Source organism: Pocillopora damicornis, chromosome 10 (genome assembly GCF_964200805.1).
Source record: "Pocillopora damicornis chromosome 10, jaPocDami1.2, whole genome shotgun sequence".
In the NCBI taxonomy this organism is placed as follows: Eukaryota; Metazoa; Cnidaria; class Anthozoa; order Scleractinia; family Pocilloporidae; genus Pocillopora; species Pocillopora damicornis.
This window is the reverse complement of record NC_142679.1, coordinates 358150-365682: the sequence shown is the minus strand read 5'-3', so window position 1 is coordinate 365682 and position 7533 is coordinate 358150. Positions and strand designations below refer to the sequence as shown.

The 7533-nt window shown below is 39.6% G+C and overlaps 1 pseudogene; it reads right to left on the bottom strand.

Moving 5' to 3' along the window:
• Positions 1-2182: 2182 nt before the first annotated feature.
• Positions 2183-7185, bottom strand: LOC149038349 (uncharacterized; annotated as a pseudogene).
• Between the last annotated feature and the right edge of the window lie 348 nt (positions 7186-7533).

The window sequence follows — 7533 nt, the reverse complement described above, 5'->3', positions numbered from 1 at the left end:
GCGACGATTGAAAAGTATTTGCATTTAAAAGAATGATCCCAAAGTACGATGACCAAACGTCTTTTAAATGATTAGCATTTATGGAAAAAAAATTGACAACTGAACAAAAAGCAGTTTTGTCATTAGTGTAGTAAAATCCGAAATATTACGTGAGAAATTACACATCTTTCGGATTTGCTTTTTGTTTATCACGACACTGGCTTATTCCCAACTGTTTGCACGACGTGTCATCTGCTATTTTTTCATAGATTCAGGATGTAATTACTGTTTTCAACAGAGACTTAAAACCAAAAGATGTATGACTACAGGTCTGGAGTCCCAGTATATCATCAATAATTGACAGGGCTTTTCGTTTTTCCTTCACGAAAACGTGCAGCATTTATCTTAAAGCATAAGACAATTATAATTTATCGCTGAAGTATATTTCAGGCCAGAAAAAGATGCTTTTTGGCGTGCACTTTTTAAACTCTCTCCTCTCCTCTTGCCTTTAACACCCTGTAACAAATTATTGTGGTCATTTTAGTGGAAAGGGGGATAACACTAACAAAACAGGGTTATTACAAACTCTGTTCACTCTCATTTATCTTTTTCCCGTTATTTATTGAACAATAAGATCACAAACGCATCAGAAAATCACACACAAAAGGAATCAAAATCGGCCGTACACGCAGTTTCAATATGATTGCCCGGTGTCTCAAAACTTTCAAACGTAAATCAAGGATGCATCAATGCCACAACCAGATACAGCCAGCTAAAGTTAACAGTTGTTACCATTTTCAAACATGCAAATGAATCAATTTGTGCCTGGCTTCCTTACAGCCTCAAACATTAAACCGCTCTTATTCCGTCTTAAAGAGCTAAATCACGGGCAGGAAATGACAAAGTTGCAACCTCTGATTGATAAAATATATTGCCTATGTAACAAACCCGAAACACACTCGGCATATAATAGTGTAACCTCCAGTCAGGGACGATTAATCGAATGTTATGGAAAATCAATTTGTCAATCAACTGTGGGAAAAATATTTTAAGTCAGAAAGCCCTAAATGTCCTTAGACTGCTTGGCCTGTTACGGTGGGTCAATCACAGCTTGCTGCTTCGTCGCAAGAAAGACAAAACACACTAATGTGACCGTATTTAACTTTTTAATTTCCATGAGTGACCAAGAGAGAATTTCTCTTTACAATATCAAGCAGACAAGTGATGAGAATAAAGAAAAGTTTTAATTAGGGGGATGTTAGTTGATCTTATACCAAAATACCATCTAAAGAATTGTATGGAAGACAGTAAGAAGAATTACTAGTGATATCTTGGGAGTGAAAGGGTTAAGATGGTAATTTGTACAACCTTATCAAAAGAAATCTCGTTTTAGCAGACTCAATGCCGATCACTTTGAATTTAGATCGACCTCCGAAGAATTGATCATGGAGACGATGTTGCATACCGCATACTTAAAGAACGATAGACATCATTACTCACTTGGAATTCTCATTCTGTTACAAGGTGTCGGTTAAGTTGGAATTCATTCTGCTTCCAGTTATCTTGGTGACCGTGCTCCCGCTTTGGAGCAAATTGATAGGAAGGAAGGAAAGTAATTCTGGATTTCCAGGTTTCGCTTTATCAAATGATAAATGGTGCTGTAATATCTTGCTATTCTCTCAACCAATCAGACGCAAAGTGACGTTGTCTTTTATCGTACTTAGCCACTAGGACTATAGGTTAGTTTTGGTCTCATTGCACTCTGAAAGGAGCATTAAATTTAGACGAGCAATTATCTCAGTTCAGTCAGGTAAGTTTCTTTAAGGTCGATGCTTGCACTTCATCATATGACAAAGTTTCGGACCACAGCCATAGTTTTGTAAATTTGTCTAATCAAATTCAATTGCGTGAGCTTGCTTCATATTCCTATTATGCACGCTCATGACGTCAACAAACAAATCCCTCGAGGAAAAAAAATTTTCCATGAGGTTGAAAATGTTATAAAGCAATTGGTTCATACGTCAGCTGTGAGTTCATCAAGATATGAAGCACTTGGGAAGTTTGGAGAGCACGCCTCGAGCAACTCCTACGCATCTTTCGTGCTCTCTAAACTTCCCAAGTGCTTCATATCTTGATGAACGCACGCTGACGTATGAGCTAATTGTTAATTAACATTCAGTTCTACCGAAAAATAACAAGTAGATGGAGTAAATCTGAAACTAATTTTTATTTCCGTAAACGAAACGTTTTACAACCGACGTTAGAACAAAATCAAAGAGCTATTGTCTACGTATAGAAATTTCATCAAACTGTTAGCAAAACATCAAAGTTGTGTTTACGAAAATCACTTATTTAATCCTAAATGTTAAAATTACAATAAAAATTAAGAGTAAATGTCAATAAAAATCACAGATTATCGAAAAAGTCGCGGACACGGTCAAAAATCGATTTGGTTTATTTTTTGCCTGTGGGTAGCCTTATCTAGTAAACAAACGGAAATGGGGTTAGATTTTTTAAATATGCACTTTAACGGGAATAATTTGTTTTAACATTTCCGGGGGTAAATAGCTCAAATTTCACCAAGCGCGATCCTGAAATTATGTACTTTTCGGGCACTTGTCATGCTAACAAAAATGTAACGGAAGGACTTTTCTAGTCATAGAAATATTGAGTTGGACTTGCATTACCGAGACAAAGTGATAGTTTTTGTCTAATGTTATTCTTGGAGGAGCTACGTCCCTATTAAGAGACGACATCTTCGGCCTTTCGAAAATTAAGGCAAAGGTGGCCTAGAATAGCTTGGCAAAAATTCATGTGGTAGTGTCTCAAAGTTTACAATAACACTACCAAGAAGCCTTGAAAGATAGTTCTTTACGATGTGGGTTTTATTTCTTTGGGACCTTTGACTATCAAAAGATGACCACCAGCCAAATTTCAGTTAAATTACCATGACGCCATAATGAGATGCATAATAACAAAATTAAACGCGTCGGACACAAATAACTGTTTTGGTCAGTTATATCTTCACTGGCCGTTAAAATGACTAGAAACATATTAAAATGTCTATAACTACACTTGATTTTTATATACGGAGACAGGAGAAACAATTTTCGACTTTTGCTACCCTTTGAGAATCACGCCATAATTCTGCATAATTCTACACACAACAGGTTAAACAGTTCAATTGCACTCATAAGGTTAAATTTGGCACAAAACCGTTAGTTTCCGTTTACTTCTCATCCGGTGAACATGGATTCGAGCATTTGCATCCCTTCTGCGCCTTCTGCAATCGCCAGTTTCGAATTTACTAAAAATCGTCCAACACAAAGATGAGGTTTCACAAGCAATGGTGAGCTCAAGTGACTAAAATCCGATATGTAGGACTCTGCTGTCACGCAACGCCTCCATGTAAATAATACACGCACCGCTTTTATAATCAGCAGATCAGTTATTCGTAAAACGTTCAGTGCTCAGTTACTTGGAAGAGCAGGTACATTCCTGGACTAATTGTGTGAGTCGTGCGATGAATGGCTTTTTCCTCTTCTGAGGTGAAATGTCAGAAATATCCAGCCCAAGGTCTATGCACATGTCTCTTAGCCTATCCACTCTTAAAGTTGTGAGTGTACGTTTTTGTACAAGTTAACAGATGTTTAGATCGAAAGATACAATCGGATGTTGAATAGCCACATCTCTCATCACATTTGCACACACTGCAGATAGATGGCTCTCAGCTTCGGCGGAAATTTCGTCCTTGTCGACGCTCTCCATGTCCACTTCTGAGATTTCACTAGCTTTTGCTCGGTTACCGGCGGCTGTAACTTCTAATCGCTTCTTTACTGAAAGACGGCTGAAGAAGCCACTAATCTGCTGCGACGTAAGGACTTCATCAGGTTGAAATCGACGTCCCCCCGCTTGGTCTCTTGCTAGGCTCGTGGTTTTCGAAACTTCCTGTGGATCGCTTTTCCGTCCACTATACTCCCCTTTTTGAAATTGGTCAGTTAAGAATTCGGTCTGTTTCCTTGTAAAACGCACCTTTTTCTTAATTGTCTTCAGGGCCCAACCCATTGGAAGAGACGGCAAGCCGTCTCTCTTTGATTGTGCAGCAACTTGAACGCTTGGTATTCGACTGCGTCCCTCCATCAGCTTGGAAGAATATTCTCTTTTAGCTTTATCGTAGAGAGTTTCCTGTTCGAGCATCATTTGGTGTTTTCCAGTATCTAGGTATCTCTGGAGGTTTGCAAAGCGACTGCAGGCTTTTACACATCCTTCTTCTGGACACGGGAAAAGCATGTCATCTGGCTTATATTCCCCAATACAGCTTCGATCTTGGTTTTCGCTCTCAGTTAAGAAATTTGCTTTGACAGAGCTTTCCTTAATATTTCGGTGTCTCACAATCTTGCCCCACTTGGACTCTGCGATGGCGAGTCTAGGATTTCCAATTTTTCGGGCTACTTCATGACTCCTTCGAACTTGGCCCATGGCACTACTTTACCGGAACCTACATTGAATGCTCTCCACACTCGTGTGTCACTTTCATCGTACTCAAAATTGTTGAGTAAGCTTATGCCATCCCATTTGATATTAAAGGTGCTTGACAGTTTGGCAGCAACATAACTTGCTTTCTCTCCTGTGGTTTCTTGGCCAGATTCAATGGCTATTTTGAACTGTAGAGCGTTGATGACATCATTACCTTCGTTTACGTACCTTCCAACGTACCTTCCCTTGATTGTTGCGGCTTTGCGATCACATACCCCCTTTCCACCTTGAGGATCCGAAAAGTCGTTTCTTACAAAAGCCACTCCCATGGCATCACTGGCCAGCTTAGCTGAGATGATTGAATTTCCGCTGTGATAACAGCCAGCGTTATCTTGTTTGTAATAAGCCATTTCCAGCTCTGGAATTTCCTTTTTCAGGGTAGTGAGGCAGTCAAGCATAATCGAAGCCACAGTCACACTGTCTTGGGCGCAGCTTTGAAATACGTGAACAGGTGTCTGCGATTCAAAGTGCTCAGAACCCTCTGACCGTCTTATGGCAACACTAATGTGCCATGGCAATCCTCGCTTCGCAAACCAATCTGACTGCGCCTCTCAATATTTTCGGGGCATATATTTCATTGCCCAGTCCTGGACTAACAACACCGATCGGCTGTCGAGTGTGGCTAAAACTGAATGCTTCGCCTCAGCTTGGTGGACTGAACGTAGCTGATGGGCTTTCCAGCAAATGATATCATCCCTTGCCTGTTTGATGGTAAGTTGCATGTCAGCTTGATCTTCTGCTGACGAGAGCGCACTTGAACACTCATCTTCTATGGTACACAATACTTCCTGTAACTCATAACACTGCTCATATGACTCATTGTGGAGATGGTCGCAGGAGCCCCGAAATTCAGCATTGCTCTGGTCACTTAGCGCGTAAATTCGACAATGATCGGGAACCTTTGTGGCCTCCACTGCATGTACCTAAAATAAAAAGTAAAATGACAAGCGCGTGATTCAATGTATATTTACAAAGCATTGCATGCGCATATGATCGACATTTCAAAAAGATTACTTAATCGATTCTCAGCGTTGTATACATGTGTGTAAGCGTATTACAGTGAATTGTAAACTGTTGTTTCATCAATTAAGCATAAAGAAGACTTGGAGAGAAAGAAAGAGGTAGCCGTGAATCATAGTAAGAAGTTTACTACATTTGCAAAGGAACGCATAATTAGAAAATATGCACCCACCTTGTAGTCGCCCTTTAGGTACTGCTTCGAAAAACGAAGCTGCTGCTTAATTTCCCTCGCTCATTGCTGAGTCTTGCCACAGTCAACAAGCTTGTCTACGAGTTTTTCTATAGCATCAACTGCTTCCATTCCTTATGCTGAAAAGTTATCAAGTCCTTGCAGAGACTTGCGAACAGATGAAGAACACACGGCCCAAACTCTCTGTAGAGTTCTCTTACTCCTAGGCTCAAAGTTGGTTTCACAGCAGTATTGTTGGACAATACGCTCTGGTATCATTGTTCTGATAACATTGGGTGTTTTTATGATCTCGCCAGTCGACAATTTTTAGAAGTTTTTCTCCGAAAGGAACATCTTGAGTAACGTGTGGACTCGTTATGAAAGAAACAAAATGTTCTAATCTTACAGGTTCAATTCTCATTCTCCTTTTCTCCTGGTTTGGAAGAGGAGCAGCTCTTCCGTGTATCAGGCTTCGCGAAAATCCCGCTTCTTGCTAAGATAAGTTCAATCTCTGTCTCAGCACCTGAAAATTGTAAAAAACGCTTGTGGCTTCCTCTGCGCCACAAACGCCACCTACAATATCATGTAGAGATTAAGACATTCTTTTTCTGCTGGAGTTAAAGCAACCGTTGTCTTTATTCCCTTCACCGACGATTATTACGCTTTTGTTTTTTGTTTACTTTCGTTAACCCATCACATTTGTTTTCCGTGGGAAAATTGTATTGTTATTTTTGTTCCATAAGGTTTTCACTGTACGGTTTATATTTGTGAAATTTTGTAAAGTCTATTTCTTTGTTGTATCGTTCTCGTTCATGATGGCAATATATTTGTTTAGATCTTATATGTAAGGCAGAATGAATTGTTTGTTGATCTCGTTACGTGACAGATTATCATATGTCACGCAGAGTGACAGGAACCTGTGAAAAATTAAAATCCGGCAAATCGCTCGCGTTACCTGCCGTTTTGTACGGGACCCTTTTTGTGTGGGACGTCAATAAAACCAAAATTAAGATCAAAGTAGACTAAACGTAACTGGGTTGTGACGCGCTGTAGAAAATGACAACAACAAGTAACTTTATTTTACTCATCCCGGCTCAGTGGCTTCAATGTGTTAGCCGGTCGGCCACCTTCACACCAAATTGCAAAGGACAGTATTTCGAAAATATCTTCCAAGCGGAATAACAAGGGCCTATAAAGGATTTCTAAGGTAAGGAACTATTTATGTCAAAGCAAAAATAAAAAGCTAAGTGCGGCTGCGACTCAAACAATGCTTTGCTTGTGTCATTGCAATGTTGATTTTGTTCATTTCAATATGGCGCCATTTACAATTTTAGCGAAGTTTGGTTGGTTGGTACATCAAAACAGCGGAAGATACCAGAAAAATGAAACGATGAATTTGAAGACCCACCTTATAAGCCCTCGTGATAGTATTGCTGGAGATTTTGAGAAACTACCACATGCATTTTTGCCACACTATATTAGGCCGGGTTTGGCATGAATGAAATATGGCGAACACGTCCACTGGTAATTAACCCGTGGTTTCGTCAGGAAGGACACGATACAAAAAATATCATTATATCTTGGTAATGGAAGACCACATGTATTTATTTATAGCTAGAGAAGTCCTGCTGTTGCATTTTAGTTCATGCAAGGACGGCCTGAAAACTGCATAATTTAGAGCTCGCAGGCACTCATTTTCGATCATGCAATTAGTATCGGTTTATTTCCGTTAAAATGAATATTTACAGAAACTAACCTCACTTCACTTTAAGTAGTACCTATAGCTACCTGTAGACAAAAAATGGGACGAAATGATTTTTTTACCATGT